Source organism: Peromyscus leucopus, chromosome 14, assembly GCF_004664715.2.
Source record: "Peromyscus leucopus breed LL Stock chromosome 14, UCI_PerLeu_2.1, whole genome shotgun sequence".
In the NCBI taxonomy this organism is placed as follows: Eukaryota; Metazoa; Chordata; class Mammalia; order Rodentia; family Cricetidae; genus Peromyscus; species Peromyscus leucopus.
The window spans coordinates 61,901,757-61,924,664 of record NC_051075.1 but is presented as its reverse complement, the minus strand read 5'-3'; the positions used below and the strand labels follow the sequence as shown (position 1 = coordinate 61,924,664).

At 37.9% G+C, this 22,908-nt stretch overlaps 1 non-coding gene across 1 annotated transcript; it reads left to right on the top strand.

Moving 5' to 3' along the window:
• Window positions 1-11,072: 11,072 nt before the first annotated feature.
• Trnam-cau lies at window positions 11,073-11,145 on the top strand. The gene has a single exon. It is a non-coding gene; the product is annotated as a tRNA-Met (tRNA).
• Window positions 11,146-22,908: the final 11,763 nt, after the last annotated feature.

Here is a 22,908-nt window from a genome sequence, read left to right as displayed (position 1 = left end):
CAAAGGTTCCTAACTCTCATTTGAAAAGAAAATAGATTTTACCCAAGCAAAGAGACTTAGAAAATGTTGAAGTTTTTTGTTTTTTTCCCTGCAAGGCTCATCTTCAATTTTACACCCATCCTTCCTGAACTTGGGAATATTTCTCATCGTCTTTGGAACTCAGAAGCTAATGTAATTGAGATGCAGACAAGGGTGGGCAGGGCTAGGGTGCTACTGTGTCTGTATGGCAACTTGTGCTCATTAGACACGAAGGCCTCTATTCATTTTCATGCCCACATCATGACTGTGTGATTTCCTTTTGCCTCATTCTGCTTTTGTGCCTTTATGCAAATATGGAGATTCATTATTTCCATTCTGGTTTCTGGCTATTATTTCTGAATGAGCATCTATCAAATTCAATGACTAGGCCTTTAAATTTCTGTGTCTCACACTCTTCAGTATTTGTCGGCTGCACCTGAATGACAGTTTCTGAGTGTATACCACCCCCACTTGCAGACTTCATACAGAGCAAATGTGCAGCCTCCCTAAATAGGTAATCAGAAGTTATCCTCGACTGGGACAAAAGAAAATCAAGCAAGATGATTTAGTTCTGTTTTAAGTGCCAGTGAGCTGGTTTAGACAAGAGAAGAATGTTGCAAAGTCTCTGTCTCTTCTAACAGATGCCCTCAAACTGAACACATTTCAGCACATTTAGAAGTATAAATAGATACTGCCATTTTTAAGTAAACATCGTCTTGAAATCCATGAATAACCATGTGAATACAATTGTGCATTTCAAATGAGTTGTGTGTTCTTAATAATGAAGCAACAGAAAGATCACATCATTCCAATGGAAATGGTTTGTCATCTAATCTTCTGGGACAGTGGCAATCTTACAGCAGTATACTTGCCAGTGCTAAGGGGTTGCAAGAATCTTTTTTTTTTTTTAAACTCCCCTGGCATCATTATAAATATGACAGCTTCCTCAATTATGAAAAGGAAAATGCTATGACATCAGCCATTATAACTCTGAAGACTAACAAGAAGTGAATTTAAAAACATTGTACAATTATGGTTACTCAGTACATGCACACTTGATATCAGTTGGGATCTTATAATGAAGAAGATATTCCTCATAAATGAATAATGTGTGTGTGTGTGTGTGTGTGTGTGTGTGTGTGTGTGTGTGTGTGGTGTGTGTATGAAGACAGATAGTATTATTCATAAATAAATATGTAGCTGGGCGGTGGTGGTGCACACCTTTAATCCCAGCACTCGGGAGGCAGAGCCAGGTAGACCTCTGTGAGTTCGAGGCCAGCCTGGTCTACAGAACAAGCTCTAGGACAGGCACCAAAGCTACACAGAGAAACCCTGTATTGAAAATAAAAATAAATAAATAAATAAAAAACCTTAGAAAAGAAATATTATGTAATTTGAAATTAAGGACAACATTTCATTTTCCTGGAGATTTTGTAAATAACATTAATTTTGGTATAATTTCTGAGACCTTTTTTGTTTGTAAATAATAACAACTATCAAGTTTCAGGTAATTCTGCAATGACAATAGACAAAATTCAGGACAGGTTTGAAAGCAGGAGGAGCAAACATTATTGATCTTCTCTCAACTGTATACAGTGGTGATATTTTAATTGTACTGAAATGTTATTTTATTTGTATGTTAATAAATACAGTTTACCTGGAAATCAGAGGTCATATCCAGCCAGGGACAGCAGTCAGGAGGTGGTAGCCCACGCCCTTAATCTGATCACTTGACAGGCAGAGTCTCTGTGTGGTCAAGGACACAGCCAAGCGTGGTGACATGAATCTTTAATCCCAATACCAATCATAGAGACCAGGAGGTCTGTATAGACAGGCAGTGAAGAGGAAGTCATATGGCTTAGAGCCAATGAAAAAGCAGAACAGGAAAGCAGTAAAAACACAAGTCAGGCATTAGAAGGTCTCTCTCTGTAGGGGGAAACTACTGTTGGTGGTAAGCTAAAGCTGGGTGGCTCTTGCTCTGATCTCTGGCTTTAACTCTGTATTGGGCTCTGCGTTTCTTATTTAATAAGACTGTTTAGAAATTCTTGTCTACAGCATACTCTTCCCAAGTTACTGAAACCTGATTTGTCTGGGTAGAGATTTGAAAAGTTATATTGAAGTCTGATAATTCAAAATGCCACAAATGTAATCCACGCATCTTTTCAGTTTAATGTTCATTGAGTTGTGTAGGAATATGTGAGTTACTACTGGGTCTGATGCTTTGAACCACCCCTCATAGCTCTCCCTACACTAAAGAGATGCTGACTAAGGACAACCGGCATTTTCTGCTACTTCACCAGCCAATTTTCTTGCGCAGATAGACTTCTGCGAGTTTATCCGCATTCTTTCTAATCTTATAAATATTAGTAGAATTCGGTCATATTTCACACCACAGTTGGGACCTTGAATTTCTACCTTTGCCAGCACTGCAATTTTAACCAGACTCTGATTTGAAAGAAATCTCTGATTTGTGTTCATCTCTTTGATGCAAGTCTTAAGAGAAGGAAACACCCCTGTAAACTCAATGATATTCCTCAAGATGCCTTAGTAAACCAGACTATAAAAATAGGTGGCACTTAGGACTTGAATTTTGATTGGACTCTATTTGTTATATAAGACCATGGATTTTATTAGGTGAGCAAGGAATTGTTTAAATTACTAGTGCTGTTTTCTTCAGTGCTAGATGAGTTTAACAGATGGCATGGAGTGGGGACCATTTCTGTAAGGATCTGTAAAATGATTAGCCTGTGATTATGAGTTGGAGAATGGTAGGCATTGGTGTCAGACTGAAAAATGGAGGAAGTTCACTCTCTGGTGTTTGACTCTCTTTCAGGATCCCAACTGTACTTAAAGTAATTAAGAAATGAAATAGTTAAAAAATTAAAACTAGCATAAAATCATAAGCCTAATGCAAGAGCAATATTTAACGAAAACTATCTAAATTATGTTGTGTTTGTGGCTGTGTCTATTTCTATAAAGTCCAATTGGTATTTGATCTTGTCCTTTGCTTCCCAGTGAGAAAGAGCCCCAGAGAAACACCAACAGATATTACGAAGAATGTTTATATTTGTAGAAAAGCATTTAGTAGCCATGGTATCTTTTAAAAACCAAACCTTTGAGGGCTGGAGGAATGAATGAGTGGTTAAGAGCACTTGCTATTCTTGCGGAGGACCACAGCTTAGGTCCCAGCATTCTTGTAAGATGCCTATAAATGCCTTTAATGCTAACTCCAGTGGACCTTATGCTTCCTTCTGTTATATGTGCACACCTGCACAGACATACACAAGTCCCTACGTATTTTAATATTTCAAAAGGAAAGCTTTATGATGTTCAGCAAGAACATATGAAATGTTCAGAGATGACAATCCTAAAGAACTGTTGAGGTTTAGGATATTTTTGTAGTGCAGAGTTCTAATTTCCAAAACATGAAGAAACACACTTTGTGCTTACCTAAATTCTATGGTGGATGTTCTTGATCACAAGGCAATTCTTAATTAGCGCTATATCTGAACCAGGGTCCCTTTTCTGTTGTAACTCCATTGTCCCATACCAGAAAGAGATACTGGAGATATTCAGTTACTGCATTTAAACTATTCTACAGAGAAGCTTAATAGGATACCTTCTTGGATAATAAGAGAATCTGCAAATATGGTCTAATGATGTGGCAGAGAGGAAGAATGAATGCATTTTGTTGTGAGTGCCAGGGTGGGGGTTGGAGCAGAGGATGAAGAGTCATGGGGGCATGCTTTAATTTTTCTTTCTTCTTTCAAATATAAGATTTGTATTCTTAAGTTTGGCCCAATATGTTGACAACTATGTAACAGATTTATTTAACATTCTTCCAATAAATTGTGAAATTGCTGTCCTGAAGTTTTGTTTTTATTTTTGTTTGTTTGTTTGTTTTCTATAAACCTATTTGGGGGAGATAAAATAATCTCCACTCTCTTGTTATTCTGATGAAGAAATGTATGAACACACAGAAAAGTCTTCTGTGAAGATCCATGGGCTTGGTTCTTTTTGGATCAAGAAGTATGCAATAAGAATTCAAGGGAAGGTCTCCTTACGCATTTATTTAAAAGTGGATCACAATTGACCAAAGAATTGCTTAAAGAGTCCTACACAGGTTCAGAACCCACAGTGTCTAAGCACTGAGAAGAAGAAGTGCACACAAATTCCTACTCCTGATTAACAAGTTCTTTGTTTTTTTCCAGTCACTCTTCAGGACAACCCCATGCTGAAGTGTACCTGGCTAATACAAAAGGAATTCAATGTTTGTTGTTGTTGTTTGTGGAATTTGCTTCCTTTTGACAGTCTTTCTCTTATTTGTCTTTTGTTTCTTAGTTTTAATTTTCAGTTTCTGTTTTATGTTTGTTTGTTTTTTTTAATTGTGTTTTTTATTTTGAATCAGGGGGGAAAACGAACACAAAGTTGGGTGGATAAGCAAGTGGGGAGGATCTTGCAGTCATTGTGGAAGGGGAAATTGTATGAAATTTTAATTAAAAATATTTTCAAGAAGAGCAATTTGAAAGATAAGGAGGAAGGAACATGTTGAAAGAGTTATGGTCTAACACAGGAAACCACAATTTAGAGATATGAATATTGTCTTAATCACTGTTCTATTGCAGTGAGGAGACACCATGACAAAGGAAACAGAAAAGAAATCATTTAATTGGGGAGTGATTTTCAGTTCCAGAAGAGGAGTCTATGATCATCACAGCAGGAAGAAGGTACCAGGCAGGAATAATGTTAGAGAAATAGCTGAGTTTGCTTCTTGATCACCAGGAAAGAGAGAGAGAGAGAGAGAGAGAGAGAGAGAGAGAGAGAGAGAGAGAGAGACAGACAGACAGACAGACAGACACAGACACAGACACAGACACAGACAGAGAGAGTGTGTGTGTGTGTGTGAGAGAGAGAGAGACAGCGACAGAGACAGACAGACAGACAGACACAGAGAGACAGAGAGAGAGAAAGACAGAGAGCCCACCTCAGTGACACACTTCCTCCAACAAGTCCACAACTACTAATCTTTTCCAAACATTTCCACTAATTAGGGACTAAGCATTCAAACATTTTGGCCTATGGGTGCCAGGTTTATTCAAACCACCACAAAAATTAATGTTAGTTTATTTATCACACTGAAAAAAATCAGAAATTACTGGCATATACAAATAAGTGGGGTATGAAGAAAGATGAATATATGAAATAACAATGAAGAGTTCATCAACCTATGAAAGAGAATTTTAACTCTGAGGGCAAATGGGATGCATTAGGAGGTGTGATTGCAAGGGTCCTGATACTAATCCAAGCTCGTGCCTAATGTTTAGCAGAGTAGAAATATTTGCTCATTGACAGGGCTGTTGCAATGTGTCTAGCAGGAGTGTTCAGGAGGGACTTTATGCTCCTTTTCAAGTTCCCTATACATAATGACATGACAAGGGGACATCCTGCGCAGATGCTTTGCAGATCATGGGAACAGGGTAACTCGAGTGCAAATGAAGTCCTTACATGGAAAGGAAACAGAAGCTCTGCACTGGACTGAGTTTGACTGACCTCTTGAAATTCAACACATTGGAAAGACAAAGTCAAATATGACACTGACACAGTTTCAAGATCTGAGAATTCTATTTCATTAATCATTAATGGTGTTTACATTTTATTTTGAGATAAGAGTAAATTTACCATATTCTAGTGAAATTAACCAATTGCAAGTGAAGGAATGTTTCCTTCTTTCAGCACATGATGTTCAAAACAGAGCAAGTAACAGAGGCAATAAACCATCCGTAAGAAGCCTGCTCAACTCCAGCCACATGTTCCATGGAGCGAATGTACCAAAAGTATATATCCTTTGTTTTTTATTTGTTCTTCCAAAATACAGTCTTTTTTCATTAATTCTTCCTTTGTCATTGCTTGTTGATGTTTTTGAGATCTTCAATAACTGCAGTTTGCTTACCTGAGTACATTAGCTGTCTTTGCTCCTGCCAAGATTGTACCGATATGTTCGTTTAATACTGACCGCAGACCAAGGGACTCAACAAGAAAGGGTGCATCTCAAAGCCTTCTCACTCTGCAACTGGACTCTTGATATAAACAACTTAGTGGAGAAAATTTTTACTTTAATTCTTGCTTTCAGATGGTTCATTCAGTGACACCTTGGACAGTATATCAAGCTGGCACAAAGTCTGTGACAGAGGACAATTGAATGTGGACAGGAAGCAAAGGGCTCAGGATGTGAAGAGGGCCGAGAGAGTCAAACTCTAGTTGTGGCTCCTCAGAGGCTACTATCACCTCAAGTGTCACTAATCCCCCCAAATAACACAACTAGAAGCGGGGAAACAGGAAATACATGAGCATGTGAACTATACCAAACCGTAGCACCAGGTAAAGAACGAAAGGTGAAGGGTTACCTAAGGAAGCCCCCAGTTCCAATAAGAAAGAAACTGAAAAACTGTCCTTACAAGTATATACAATGTATATTACTTTATTAATGTCTCTAAGGAAGTTTAAAGTGCACTTTTGTTTAAACCAGGAATCTCCATACTTTATTAAATTATGAAATCGCTTCTCATGTGACACCTGTTTAATATCTGTGTAATGCCAGTGTTTGGGAATATAACATGAGAAAAAAAAGTGTAAGGTGGTATCATCACTATCATTTACACTGAGAGGACCATTAGAACAGTACTTTGAAGGTAGAGATGGACAGTTCTGTTTATTTATTGAATATATCTTTCCTTTACTAGGGAGAGAAATGTCTTTCCTAAGCCATTTAGGGCTTACCTCTCAATAATAATATAATCTCAGCACTTTGATTTGTTATGAGTCTCTGTATTATAAGCTCCTGTCCATTGAATCAAGAATCTTTTCTGCCTGAGGTTGAGAGAAGCACTAATCTATGTTTATCAATGTATTTAGAAATCAGATTTTGACAAACATGTCCTGCCCCTCCTCACAGGGCCTGTGCCCTCCCAAGCCATGGGTTTTTCATCAAGTTAGAGTATCTGTATTAGTTACTTTCCCGTTGCTGTGACAAAACACTATCCCAATTTTTGGAAAAGAAAGTTTATTTTAAGTTAGATTTTAAAGGGGGTAGAGTCCAAATGACTTGAATAGCATTGCAGTGACCGGCAAGAATGATGGAAAGAACAGAAAGGTGGAAGGTCACATGTTGAACCACAAATAGGAAGCAAAGTGAACAAACTGCCAAGAGTGAGAGGCTTTCAAACCCTGAATGCTTTTCTCCAATAATTCTTCCCCAAATTCCCATAACAGAGCCATCAAATGGAAAAAGTGTTGAAATGCCAGAGACTATGTGGGTACATTCTTATTTAAACCACTACAGTGTACCAATCATGAATTCTTCCCCATGGAAGAGGCCTCAAAAAATCCAGTCACGAAGTAGAGTAGATGTTTACCCTCTAACCTTGTTGCCGCTATTGCACCAGTGGACACATTTTGTCCAGTCTGTATTGGAGCCTCTGACCTTGACTGCTGGGCAAAATCATTTCTGGTTTTTAATCCTCCACTGACTGTAGTAACATTTTCCAATAATATTAAATCTAACCAGTAGCTATGTGCAGCTAGCGTTTTTCTGCCTTGCCCACAGTCAGGACAAATCTTTGTCACCCGCCAGTCCCACAGCCACTCAGACCCAACCAAGTAAACACAGAGACTTATATTGCATACAAACTGTATGGCCGTGGCAGGCTTTTTGCTAACTGTTCTTATATCTTAAAGTAATCCATTTCTACAAATCTATACCTTGCCACGTGGCTTGTGGCTTATCGGCGTCTTCACATGAAGCTGGTCATGGCGGCGGCTGCAGCCAGTCCTTCTGCCTTCCTGTCCTTTTATTTCTCCTCTCTGTTAGTCCCGCCTATCCTTCCTGCCTAGCCACAGCCGATCAGGTTTTATTTATTGACCAATCAGAACAACTTGACATACAGACCATCCCCCAGCACAGCCAAGTGCAGACCATCTCAAACACCTGCACTCAGGCCCATGGTCCTAATCATCCTCTATATGGACCTGCTGGGTAACGCCACAAAGAACCCAAGAAGGGCTCCCACAGGACATACAGATCATCCCACAGCAGCTATGATCTTCAGTGAACATCATTCTTACCTCATCCATGTGCTAACAGGTAACAAAAGATAGCAGCCTGAAATATGTCTTCAGAAAAGTGATGAATGATGATAGGGAGCCAAAAGAAAACAATGACAACTCTATAAAAGTTGCAACTACTGAAAAAAGACAAGACTATTCATGTGTGCTTTTTCCTGAGAGAACTTTTAATTTATGATTGTTGTAAGCAAGCAAGTACCTAATTAGATAGCAAGGGTAATGGCAGGGAGAAGGATGAGGAAATTCCTATAGCATTTGGGAATTCTGAAAAAGAAAAAAAGAAGGAAAAGAAAAAAAGATGGAAGTAAAGAAACCCTGTGAGTACATGTATTATATACGTCAATGTCCTTTGTCTCGACTCTACTGACAAGTTGCCCACAATTATTAAAAGAAAAGGTTGTACTCGCTTAGGCAGCACATATACTAAAACTGGAAGAAAAGGCTGGCGCCATCCAAATTTCTTCTCTTTTGCACATTTGTGTTGGGAAACCCTGCTCAGGGCCCACACCTCTCATTACAGACCTTACCCCTCCAAAAGCCCCCCAAGGGTCGGCTTCTCTCCCAGAGATACTCAAGACCATGTCTACGGGGTATTTAAGATGTGATGGAGCAGAGCAGTGGTGGTGCGCGCCTTTAATCCCAGCACTTGAGAGGCAGAGGCAGGCGGATCTCTGTGAGTTCAAGGCCAGCCTGGACTACAGAGTGAGTTCCAGGAAAGGCGCAAAGCTTTACAGAGAATTCCTATGTCGGAAAAAAAAAAAAAAAAAAAAAAAAAAAAAAATGTTATCTCTAGCCCCGCCATGCAATTTCTCTTCTACTTTCTTCCAGAAACCTGGGACATATCCCAATATTGAGTCTCTCTGTCAATGCAATAAATCAGATAAGGCCTAATAAAAAGTCCAGGTTTAATGAGCAAAACACCCCCAGGTGATTCTTGGAGGAAGAAAGCAGGAGAGAAATCACATGGCAGATCTAGAGGCTGTATCTTAAATACCAGGTTAAGTGTGGTCTTGAGGCTCTCCAGTGGAGGAGCCAACCCTTGGCAGGCTTTCTGAGGGGCGAAGTCTAGATGGGAGGTGAGGGATCTGAGTGGCGCTTCCCAACAGTTTGTTGTAATAAGCTAATAAATCAGAAAACATAGGTCAGGAGATCTGATTAATGAAATATCTAAGAACTGAGTGTCCAGGAAGTGGAATGGTGTGCTATTTAAACCTCTTCTCACTGATTCAGGATGTAGCTTTGTCTGTGACAATTGCTTCAGGCCCGAGGATAGCACTTGGTTTGGGTTGCAGAAATGACCCGAGTCTCACAAGATCTTTGTGACTCACAACACTCTGAGAAAGTGTTGAACTGCCCTTCTAAAAACCCTTTTAGAGGCAGATCATCTCTCAATTCTTTGCTTTTAAAGTGTGTAGCATGTTTGAATGGCAGTGTTATTGGAAGATTTTCAATTGAAAAGCATAGTTTTCATCTTTCACAGTGTGTGACACAGAGAACACTTGCAACTGCATTGTCTTTTATGTTCTTGCAAAGTCACATTCACAAAGGATCTGTTCACCTAGGTAGAATGAGTCACTGGGGTTCTGAGTAACTACATAAGAAGAAACAAAAATATAATTAAAGTATTTTGTTAAATTCACCAAAAACATTTTCATTCTTTATGACAAAGTTAAGATCATACTATCTGAATCACAATACCTGTGTTTGACAAGCTGGTAATTTTGAGAGAGTTGACGAGGGCTGGGCTGATGACACTTTGGGGTGTATAGAGTTGTATTTTTTGCATGTTCCTCTCTAAAGGATTGATAGAGTTAGTGTTATATTTACTTTCCTACTGTGTGTGTGTGTGTGTTTTTTTTACTACATTCTTAGTTATATTTTTCCAGTCATCAGAAAATCAAGAACTGCAATTGATGAAGAACTGAATTTCCCTGGTTAGATTCCAGTGCAATACCTGGGCCACTACAGCATTCATTTTATGTTTCTTAAAAATAGAAATGATTTCCTTTCTTCCAGAGTAATGCTTGGGTTACATTAACTAGTCAATAGGTTTACTTTAAATAATAATTAAGTTATTTACTGGCAAATGTTTAATGAATACCCCAGGTTCAGCATCACACTTATTTGTAGTCTTTGCTGATTTCTCTATTGTAAAGGCTTTCATCATGGCATGTGTAACTTACCAATAGCTTGGCTGCCAGTCTATAAAACCTCTAAAAATTTAACAACTGTCATCTAGTTTGTACCAGCTCCTTCACAAAATGGTCCAGATATTCCACAGTAAATGGATCTGACAATGCAGCCACCAGGAAGCTGGGAAAGATGGAAAGTAGGTGTCTGCATCGGTGAGACCTAAGCTATGCCTGTGATCCTCTCTACTGAATATTGGATATTCCTCAAATTCAAGCATCTTTAGCTTTTATTTCATTTAGCCTCTGCTTTTTTGAAATAGCAAACTCTAATAAAAAAATCACACTTAGAAACTTGTAAATTTTCTGAGATATGGTCATATTGATTTCCAGAGTGACTGTACAAGATTGCATTCCCACCATATCTATTCTTCCTATTGTTTTTTATCATATATATATATATATATATATATATATATATATATATATTCTATCTAGGTTTTTATTTTCATGGTCTCCACCCATATAATTGCTTTACAAAGTCAAGAATGTGCAAGATAAATAATAAATATAATGAATCAAGCTCATATCAAGTGCAAGACACTGTGATGACAGCAGTATATGAATTATCTCAGCCAATTCCCAAAGCAGTCTCATAGGTTAACCCCTTCTCTTCATTTTTTAGTTTCTAAAGAAAATAAAATTGAAGTTAATTTGGACGTCCCATGCTATTTTCATCTCTAAGTTCCAGTTTCTGTGTCAGTGAATATCTTGGATGATAAAACTACCAAGAGTTGGTGGTGTACCCGGCTAGCTCAATCGGTAGAGCATGAGACTCATAATCTCAGGGTCATGGGTTCCAGTCCCACATTGGGTGCCATTTGTAAGTGGAAGATTTATCTTTGTCCTGACCGCGAGCCATCCAGACACAGAAAAATCTTCCATGTACAATCTAGCATTTGAATAGTGTTTCTCCTGCAAGACATACTTCCAGACACTGTGTTTTCCCAGAAACTCACCAAATGACAGAGAATATATATTGTAGAAGACTTACTTGAGAAGTACAAACAGATTATATCACATCAAATACTACTGCCCTTCATCTCAAAAAGGAAAGCTATAGTATATGTAATAATTATGAGTATCAAAAATGAAGAAAAAAAGATTATTGATTGAGTCTTGTAGGGGGGGGGGTTGTCTATGATTTACCCCTGAAGCACCACTGCTAGCTAGGTAACTGCCAGGTGCCAGGTGCCTGCCCACCCCCCACCCTTAAGACCTGGAATGTGTACATGCTGGCTCTCTGGACAACCTTGTGGTCTTGGATGCTGTTACGGAGGACCAAGGCAGAGTTCTCCAGAGAACCGCAATGGACTGCATCTCACCTGTCCTGCATCCCAAAACCAACTTCCCTTTGCTTATTGTAAGCTAACTCAAAATAAACCCCTTTAACTATCAGACAGACTCTGTAGAATTGCCTCATTAATTGCCACTATATAGTCTAGTGGCCTTCTACAAAGAGAAGGATTTTTCCACTCTCAAAATGAACAAGTTTTATTTCTTTCTATATATCATTTCTCCAAATCTTTTTCTGCACATCTATTTATTTTATTGCACATAAAAGAATTCAAAATTTGTAGGTATGTTATTATGGGAATCCTGTACACAGAAACAAGCAAACATTGACATATCAGAATATTTTAGTTATAGACCCTGCAATCAAACATGGTTTATTGGTCATGCCAGATTATTTAACTTTTAGCATTTCATAATTTTAAAAATATTTTAGGATTGTGAAGTTAATCTTATTGAGCAACATCTTTTAAAATACATGTATATATAAAGACATCTGAACTACACTCAAGTGTAACTGATATAATTTAGGATTTCTGTAGTTGGAAATTTTCCAGTGTCCCACCTGGCCTATGATCAGGACAAATCTCTCCCACTTGTGTCACCCAAGTAAGCAAGCAGAGGCTTATATTAATTATAACTGCTTGGCCATTAGCTCAGGCTTATTACTGACTAGCTCCTGTGCTTAAATTAACCCATAATTCTTATTTATGTTTAGCCATGTGGCTTGGTACTTTTTCTCAGTTCTGTCTTCACATCTTGTTTCCTCTGTGTCTGGCTGTCAACTCCTGACTCAGCCTTCTTCTTCCCAGAATTCTCCTTGTCTGCTTATACCACCTATACTTTCTGCCTGGCTATTGACCAATCAGCATTTTATTTATCAGTCTATCAGAGCAACACATTCACAGGATACAGAGCAACATCACCCATCATTTTTCTTTTTTTATTTAAAAGGAAGATTTTAACTTCAACATGGTAAAATTGTATATAACAAAACAGTTATTAAGCAAGAATTACAGTTATAATATCTAGTCTATTTGTTTTTGGCAAAATTGAGAAAATACTTTATCATCTATCCTATATTTGTGAGTCTAAAGTTTTTTATCTACCTGTTCTCTTATCATAATCATGGAAAAGCATAGTTATAACTATCTAGTCTTCAACTACATCAAAGTCCCCAGAAGGATATAATATTATCTAAGTAAACAGGAAGAGCATTGTAAGTAACTTCCAAAAAATCTAGAATGACAGAGACAGCTGTCTGCTTGGACAGTCATCCAAAGTTCCTCAGCATCATTGGGGTATCCATCTTCAGCCCACGGGTCTAGAATCTCTCAATCATTTCTTCCTGTGTCTTGTAGAATGTCTGGCAGTTTCTTCTGTGAAGCAGGAATCTGAAGGATCATTTTGCCTTGCAAATTTCAATGGTCACCTTCCTATGGGTCCTGCATGTCCAGTTTATACAACATACTATAAAGCAGTTGACACAGGGAACTTTTTTGCCCAGTGGCTAACTTTTGCCACAAAGAAAGCAAACTCCATAATGAGTTTCTTCAATGTCGATTATCTTCTCTGAAGTAGATTGGTGTTGCTAGGAGCAGACATGCCTCAATGTCTAGAAAGTCAAAGTTCTTAAAACATTTTAAATGCCATATTCTGTAGGCCTTTGAAGTGTTTGAAGATTACTTACCTAGTTGAAATATATCTATGTATACCTAGAAAACTTAACATGACTATAAGTTTGACTACCATAGGAGACTAATTATTAATATGTATTTCTTAATTACCCCTTACAATTTAAATGATCTGCACAAACATAATATCTTAAACAAGAATAGAAATATACATACAGTATAACAAAATTAAATTTAAATTTGTATCAATAAACTAAAATCTACACAAATGTAAAACATTTTAAACAAGTTGCTCTTTAAAAGTAGGTTCAACAATCCAGTTTTATCCTATCATATCTATATCCTATATTGGTGAAATTATTAAGGCCACTCCATGTAGTTAAAAGGGAGGTTTATTTAGTGGCATAACTTACAAATGAAGGGATAGGTGGGTTGCAGGGTCTGGGAAAGACATATCACAGTCCACTGGTGTTCTCTGGAGAACTCTGCTCAGTCTACCTCCAGCGTCCAGGGTCCAGGAACCAAAAGAGGTGGCGTATCTGGATCTCGGTCTTCAGTGTCCACTCTTGGCCCTGCCTTGTAGGCATGACTGTTACCGAAGCCTCAATGGGGATTGGAACTTCCAGATCAAAGTTGGAATGGCTACCCACTACAGAGCTGCACAAACATAATATCTTAAACAAGGATAGAAATATACATACAGTATAACAAAATTAAATTTAAATTTGTATCAATAAACTAAAATCTACACCAATTTAAAACATTTTAAACAAATTGCTCTTTAAAAGTAGGTTCAACAATCCAGTTTTATCCTATTGTATCTATATCCTATATTTCCATGTCATATCCCCCTTTCTTTTTTAGAAAGATATTGACTATGACCAATACCAATTTGTAACCACAGCCTAAACAAAGACCAACATCCATAATCCTCTTTTGGGAATGTGGGCATAGTTTTCTAGGCTACTTTCTGCTGATAAAGGGTGCTGTATTCTTATGGGGACACAAAAAACATTTTAGGATTATGGTCATGTCCTAACTGGAGTAGTCTGTGAGGCTGTATTCTCTGAGCCAGTTGCTGTGAATTTGATTTTGTATGTTGGATGATCTGGGCCACGGTGTCATTGGAGACCTTTCAGGGAGTCTTGGATGGTCAAACCATATCAGTATGGAAGCAATCCACAAGTTTTCATCTTCTGTGAAAACAAAAGCAAAACCTCTTTTCCAAAGCAATGTATCCTTAGACATAGATTTTGAAATCAAGATAGTGTTAACATATACATATTGATTTAACTCAGCAGGTTTTACAATCAAATGTCTCTCTGCAGTTAAAAAATCTCAAAGACAACACAATGCAGATTCTCTGTATAATATCCATCTTTATGTGACTTATGTTTTATATTACCTTTACTCTCTCTTTAAAGACTTTATTTTTTTGGCCGGGCGGTGGTGGCGCACGCCTTTAATCCCAGCACTCAGGAGGCAGAGGCAAGCGGATCTTTGTGAGTTCGAGGCCAGTCTGGGCTACCAAGTGAGTTCCAGGAAAGGCGCAAAGCTACACAGAGAAACCCTGTCTCGAAAAACAGGAAAAAAAAAAAAAAGAAAGACTTTATTTTTTAAAACTATTTCTTTATGTAACTGTCTATATTCATTTTCTTCTCTCTTCCAAGCCTACATACATTTTTACACACACTGTAAACCATTTAAAGCCTTATTCCATTTGAATCTGCCTTTTTGGGAATCTATTGCTTTAAGCTGCAGCATGACTAGGACTGAAATGGCAGCTTTGGCTGCTGGCTCCTCCCATCTCAGCTTTCCAACATGGCAGAACTAGATTTACAGCCTGCTGTGGGGGAAACATTCTCATCACTGACTCTGTGGGTCTATGCTTCCATCTAGCACCGTGCAGCCCAAAAAACTTTTCTTTCTTTCCTTTTTTTTTTTCTTTTTTGTCTGTACTAGCAAAGACTAAATCCCATATGCACCACACTGTTCCGCTTGGAGATGTCTCTGTGTGCTGTGGCAGGAATCTGCAGCCATGCCACTTAGCTCATGGAGGCTGATGGCCAACTCCATCTCACAGGCAGCTGTTAGGAGACAAGTTTGCACTGCTGTTTGCCTGAGACTGTGAGACTAGGAAGCCCAGTGTGGCTCTGTTTCTGTGCATTCATAATCTTTTAGTTTTCTTAGGTCTATGTGGTTCAATACCCAATGGGGAGGTGCTAATTGTAGTTGGAAGCTTTCCAGTGTCCTGTCTGGCCCATGATCAGGACAAATCTCTCCCACTTGTGTCACCCAAGTAAGCAAGCAGAGGCTTATATTAATGATAACTGCTTGGCCACTAGCTCAGGCTTATTACTGACTAGCTCCTGTGCTTAAATTAACCCATAATTCTTATTTATGCTTAGTCATGTGGCTTGGTACTTTATCACAGGTCTGCCTTCACATCTTGCTTCTGTGTCTGGCTGTCAACTCCTGATTCAGCCTTCCTCTTCCCAGAATTTTCCTTGTCTGCATATCCCACCTATACTTCCAGCCTGGCTACTGGCCAATCAGCATTTTATTTATCAACCTATCAGAGCAACACATTCACAGTGTACTGAGAGACATCAGATTACTGATCATTTAGAAAATCAGATGTTTTTGAAAGAAAGTCTAGCAGATTCGTACAAATTATTGACTGCTAAAACTCTAAATTTTTACAAAATACTTATTATGAATAGTTTTTAAAAACCTATTTATGTTTCTGTTTCTTAGTTGTTCAAAGAGATGAGCATGATATAAAAGTTCTTTTTTTCTCTTGAATAATTCACTTGAATGAGCCCAGCATTGTGGCATATGACTTTAATCCCAGAATTTGGGAGACAGAGGCAGGTGTTATCTGTGAGTTTGAGGCCAGCCAACTCTGCAAAGTAAGGCTATTAAGCAGGGAAACCCTGTCTTGAAATAGCAAAAGGAAGAAAATATTCAATTGTTTTTATCACTTGGCTTTCTTTATTGCTGATTTAGAAACTATGTGTTTATACCTGGGGTAGCATGACAATTCCTTGGGAAAATGTAAATATCCCTCTTCCTCTTGGAAAGAGACACAAAATCAAGGTACTTCCACAATCTAGTCCCCTTTTTCTTTTGGAAAACTGAAAAATGCATTTAAGTTGTTCTTGGCTCTGTCATTTGGTTTTATTTTCTCATGATAGGTGATTTTTTTTTTTAAAGAAAATGGTTTCTTCTACATATAGTATCCAGAAAAACTGACAATGATAATGATAATAATTGTTCACTAAGGAAGTGTAGTGGGCAATTCGATGAACTGGAGAAGGGAGAGAAGATCAGAAATCCCAAACATGAGGTGTTTGCAGAATTACCAATGCATGACAGTCTCTTGAACTATGCCAATGGAAGAAACAATGCATAAAAAGAAGCAATATTCAGCCTTGGTGCAGTGGGAAGGGGCTTGGACCTGCCTAGGCTCAGTGAGCTGGGCTCTGCTGAATCCCCATGGGAGACCTTGATTTGGGGGATGTAGGGTGGCTTGGGAGAGAGGGCTGGGGTGGTGGGAGGAGGGAGGTGTTGGGATCTGTGGGTGGTATATAGAGTGAGTAAATAATTTCTTAATAAAGAAAAATGGAAAAAATAAGGGAGCGTTATTATTCAATCCATTGTACCTGCCATCTCTCTGCTGGAGGGTCATAAAAGTGACACTTCACTTTCTTCTGCCATCCCCCATTCTCTTGTGATAGAGAATGATATACTTACCTGTGTAGGTGACATGAAACCTGATTACCTATCCAACTTATCACCATAACCATCCTTGAAGTTGCTTTCCATCTTACAACACCATGAGCTTCCACCAGAATGTATATGCTCAGAAACATTATGGGATAGTATTTTTGTTGAGTAGATGAAAGTGACCAACTTAAAGTGACCTCCATTGGATCAGTGGAAAAAAGACACCAATTTCATGAATAAGCATGTTTCCTCACTTTTGAAACCAATATCTACCATTATTTTGTTGTAGCAATTTTAAGGTAGTATGTTTGATTTAATGAATAATATAGCATTAAAAATTGTTGGTTCTTCTTCATATGATTATAAGATGGACTATGAAAAACACTGGAAGATTTGGAGAACATAGGAACAGATATGGTAGGATAGTTCAGACTTTATCTTCAAATAATTTTCTTATGACTAGTAGTAGCATTATGCTCTAGCAATCAATATAAAGCTGATGTCTTCACAGCAAAAAGATTCTTCGGATCTAGATGGCAAAGGAAAAGAGATACCTCTCCATGGATGGAGAAAATAAGGCAAGTTAGTCTTTAAACACTGACTAAATGTCCGATTGCTATTTTTTAATTTAGTATGGGATTCTTTTGAAATATCAGTCACATTCTTTAGCAGCATTTGATACATAGATTATTGTTTTCAGAATTAAAATCCATTAAATTTGCAGCACTTGATATTTGTTTTTTCTAGGTCTTTACTCCATACTTGTTGGATGTACCTGTCTTCATTGTTGAAGAAAATCTGTTTTGAACCATTTCTCAAAACTCTTCAATTTAATTTTTCTAAGAATAACCTCTATATTATTGAAAGTTGATTTCATGGCTGTTAGAAATTTAAATATTTCAAGGTATGAGCCTGAAGCATGTTAATAACCCAAAGGAATTTGTTGTAAGCATGTCCATATTAATCAAAAGTAATGAGCATGACAGTTGATGCTACCATTTGCGCTTGCTATTTGTCTGTGGAAAATCAAAGTTTTATCAAGGAAGTCAATGTTTCCATGTTATCATATTGAAAACATACAGACTATATTCATAAATTGAAGGCAGAGAATTTGGTATATCAACTACTCCTGAACACATTTTTACACACATTATACTTTTGATCTGATCAAAGGAAAATTGCTATCATATGTTGGATGGACTTCCTCCCTCTTTTTTCCTTTCTATAAGCAAAACCTGTGATCTTAATTTGAGACTGAGCACACTTAACTCTGAAGGTATATTTATCAATGATTAAAAAATTAATGTTTACACAATGCATACAAATAATTTTTTGACCTAAATAAATCATAGAAATTTAAAAGTTTTATAAAAGTTGAAATTTTAATTTATTTACATTGCTTTCAAAAAAGTACATCACAAAATTCAGGAAATAGTAGGTTTCCTTCTTGTTTCAGTACTATTTAAGTAATCTCCCTTGGGTTTTTGTTTTTGTTTTGTTTTTGCCATCAACTATTTATTCACTGATTACCTCCTATCTCACACACTGACTTACATTTAAAAATGTTAGGTCTTGTAAGTAGGAAAATTGGAAAGCTCTTCTAAATCTTAGAATTTATAGTAATCTAAAACTTACTATAAAACGATTAAGTGGGCATCTAGTCAAATCCACACACCCTCAAAACTTCCACTCAAATTGCTGTATGAAAAAGGAGAAAGAATCCAGAAGCTTGTGGGAGCCCACCAAAGTTTCCTTGTGAGATCTGAGTTTTTCTGACACAGCAGAGCTGCATAAGGGGATGATTTGACCATGGGCAAGGTCACCAGGTGGTTGGAAGGGTCTGCACTTGGCTGTGCCTCAGGGGAGTTCTTTTGTTCCTTCCCTTGGCATTCCTTTCAAAGCCCGTTGGCAGAAACAGATGGATAAAGATCCAGGCCTCCCAGGGCTATTCTATGTTTCTGTCTGTCTCTCTCTCCAGCTATATTTCTATCTAATATTTCCTGCTGCTCCTGCTCAAGAGTACCCTGGGGAAAGTGAGGGTGGGTGGGCAAAAGAAGCTCCAGTGACATTGTGTTAGTCACTTGCTTTGCTTCCTTGAAATATAGTCAGCTGAGGGAGGCTAGGCCTCACTGAAATGACTGCAAAATGGCAGGGATATACAGAATAAAGTGCTGTAGAAACAAGGAGTGCTTGAAACAGAGCTCATTGTTTAAAACAATTTAATAATGATAAAAGGGCGGTCAACTTATTGGACAAGGCTGGAGCCTTATCTCCCATAGACAAACAAAGAGGAATTGAGACATTTTTATCACTGTGAATTGAGAAAGTACTCACCTTAACCAAAGATGGCCAAAGCAGAAGAAAACAAAAGTATGCCCAGATAGCCACTATGATAGAAAGTTGAAAAATAGCAATAGAATTGTTCACCATTGGAAGATGGAGCAGAAATGCTTTCGGGATTGTAAAATAAAATTTCTCTCAAGAATTAGAGCCAGGCTCTGCTAACTCCCCATGTGAGCCTTGCCTTGCAGGATGTCAGAATGGGGGTTGGGTTGGGGAGAAGGCTGGGAGGTAGGAGTGGGGAGAGGGGATCTGTGGTTGGTATGTAAAATGAATAGAACATTTCTTAATTAAAAAAAATTAGAGCCATACAGCAAATGGGAATTTATAGTTCTCAAATAGAGAGGGCTTCCTCTCATTCAAGCTAATATCTTCACAGTTCCTTTGATCTTAATCTTTTTGTTCCTATGTTGTAACACATACTATTTACCTGTGACCATTATACATTAGAATATCAAGAACATTCAAGAATCAGCTGTATTTTTAATTTCTTTTGTTTTTATGTGTTGTTGTTTACTTGTTTGTTTATTTTGCATACAAATCCATTAACAAATATTTACTGAGAAACCATTTTGTACTAAATAGTAATGTAGGATGTGGAGACACTATTCATGTTAGAATCAAATGGTTGGATATCTGTGAAGTCTGCTTGGTATATGATGTTATTTATTTCCAAAGTTCCTGTGTTTAAATTTTATCTGCATGAGCTGTTCATTGACAATGTGGTTCTTAAGTTACCCACTATCACTGTGTTAGGGTCAATATATGATTATAGATGTAGCAATATTTCTTTACAAATTTGGTTGCCCTTGAATTTGATGCAAAAGTGTTTAGAACTATAGTATCATCTTTCCCTTTAATGTGTATGTAGCATCCTTCCCTATCTCTTTTGATTAGTTATGGTTTGAGGTTTATTTGTCAGACATTAAAGTATCTATACCTATACTGCATCCTTCTTGGTTCTATTTGCTTGGAATCAAATTTTCCTTCCTTTTATCCTAGGGAGCTGCTGTTCCTTGGTGATGAGGTATGTTTCTTGGATGCAGCAGAATGTGGATCCTATTTTCTAATCCCATCTCGTAGTCTATGTCTTTTTATGTAATTCATACGATTAATATTGAGAGTTATTAATGAGAAGTGTTTACTAATTCATTTTCCTTTGTTGCTGGTGTGTGTGTTGATTGAATCTCAGATGGTCTGACGTTGTTTGAATCTTAGATGGTCTTTTAATAAAAAAAAAAATAAAAAAAAAAATAAAAAAAACCAGAGCCATATATCAGGTTGAAAGCTGAAAGATCAGAGAAGCAGAATAGCCAGCCACTAGTTCTTACCTCTACAAAATCCTCAGCCTAAAGAAAATGAGTTCCTGTTTCCTCGTGCCTTATATACCTTTCTCTGCCTGCCATATTACTTCCTGGAATTAAAGACATGTGTGTTTCCCAAGCAAAGGCATGAGATCTCAAGTGCTGGTGTTAAAGCTGTGTGCCATCACTACCTAACCTATATGTCTAATCTAGTGTTTGGCTCTGCCTTCTGATCCTAAGGCAAGTTTATTAAGGTACACAATGTATCACCACAGGTGTGGGTTTTTGTTTTTTATAACAGTTCTGGGATTTATTCCTTGTTCTCTCTTGGGTTCAGCTAACCTCTTCAGAATGAAGTTTTGTTTTAGTGTGCTCTCTAGAGCTATAGTGATGGAGAGACATTGCTTGAATTTAGTTTTTATTGTTATTTTTTCTTTCTCACACAATTGGTTGATTCAAGATTGGTTTTGAATAGGAATGCTGTAAGAAGTACATGAAGATTAAACTCAAGGGAATTGAGATACTAACAAGAGCCAGAAAAAAATTAAAAGCCTATTGCATACTGATGTGTGAGGTGTTGGGCAGCAATGATGAAGATGAATGTAGGATATCAATGCAGGCCAGTCAAGATATTTTGTGCAGATGGGCTGGAAGTAGTGGTTAAGGAATGCAAACAAAAATAGATTTGTGGTTGGTTCACCTGATTAGCTATGGAGAGATTTAGAGAGAAGCAGAAATGTGTTTTCCAGACGGTACAAGTGAAAAGAACATATGAAGCATAATATTTCAACCATTTGTACATTCAGGCACCACTTTAAAGTAAATGTGGTAAAGTCAAATACTTGGATATTTAAATGAAGACTTGCAGTCAAAACTGGCACACACTTATGCACAATACACAGACATACACATACACACATAAATTTTAGTCATCAAGACTAGTATAGCCTTTAAATTTTCATTAAATACAATTCTTAAGTACCTAACACAAGATTTGAACATGGCTTGGATTCAATAAGAATTTTCTTTCTTTTTTGTGTGTTTATTTGTATTTAATTTTTTAATGTTTTTATGTATTCTTCTCTCATACAATATATCCCATCTGTGGCTTTCTTGCCTTCCACTCCTCATGGTGCCTGCCTTCCCCTCTCCCTCAGGTCTACCCCCCCCCTCCCATGTCTCTTCTCATCTCCCCAAAGAAAAAAGGACATTAGCCTAACATGATACAACAGTAAACAAAGACCAGGTATAAACCTTCACATCAAGCCTTGGTGAGGCCACTCAGGAGAAAGGGGGTCCCAAAAGTGTCATAGACACCCCCACTTCTGCTGTCAGGAGTATCTCCCAAACACCAATCTAACAACTGTAACATATATGCTGAGAACCTAGTGCAGACCCACACAGGCTCTGTGACTACCACTTCAGTCTCTGTGATCCCTTTTGAGCCCTGCTTAGTTGATGCCTGGGCCATGCTTTCCTAGTATGCATGACCCCTCTAGCTTCCAAATATCTTCCTCTCATCTTCTACAGGGTTCCTGAGCTCCTAGGGAAAGGACCCTATGAAGACCTCTAACTTGAACACTCTCTTTACCTAATGTTTGGCTGTGGATCTCTGAATCTGTTCCCATAAGTGTTTCTTAAGTGTATTACCACCCTGAAATGTTTTTACAAATTCAGTAGAGTTGGCCCCACAGCACTCATGCTTCGAATGTTTGGCCCCAGCTTGTTGTCTTCCTGTTTTTGGAGGTCGTGGGAACCTTAGGAGATTGGGCCTAATTAGAGGGAGTGTATCACTAAGAGTGGTTCTATAGACTTGTTATCCCAGGTCAATTTGTGTGTTTCATTCTGATTTCTCTTGAACCATGAAGTGAAAAGCACTCCTCAGCTGCATTCCTAGTGCCAAGATATTTTGTTGTTGTTCCAAGCGGGACAAGTTGGGAACTCAACTCACTACAACAGTAAGCCAAAATAAACCACCTCTCTCTCAGCTTGTCCTCTTGGGTAGTTTGGTCATGGTAATATTACAGTGACTATCACAGACACACACACACACACACACACACACACACACACACACACACACATACATACACATTTATCAGGCTTAGCCAAAACACAGATTAAAGGGTAATATTTTCACCAATTGAAGAACTGTCTTATCTCTGCCATCACAAAGAATTTTCAACAATAGAAGCTTGCATGCTTACAGTTCTTGAGGATGTGAGTCTGAAATCAACACCACAGGGCAGAAATCAAGGTGTTATTCTATGTCCCCAGTAA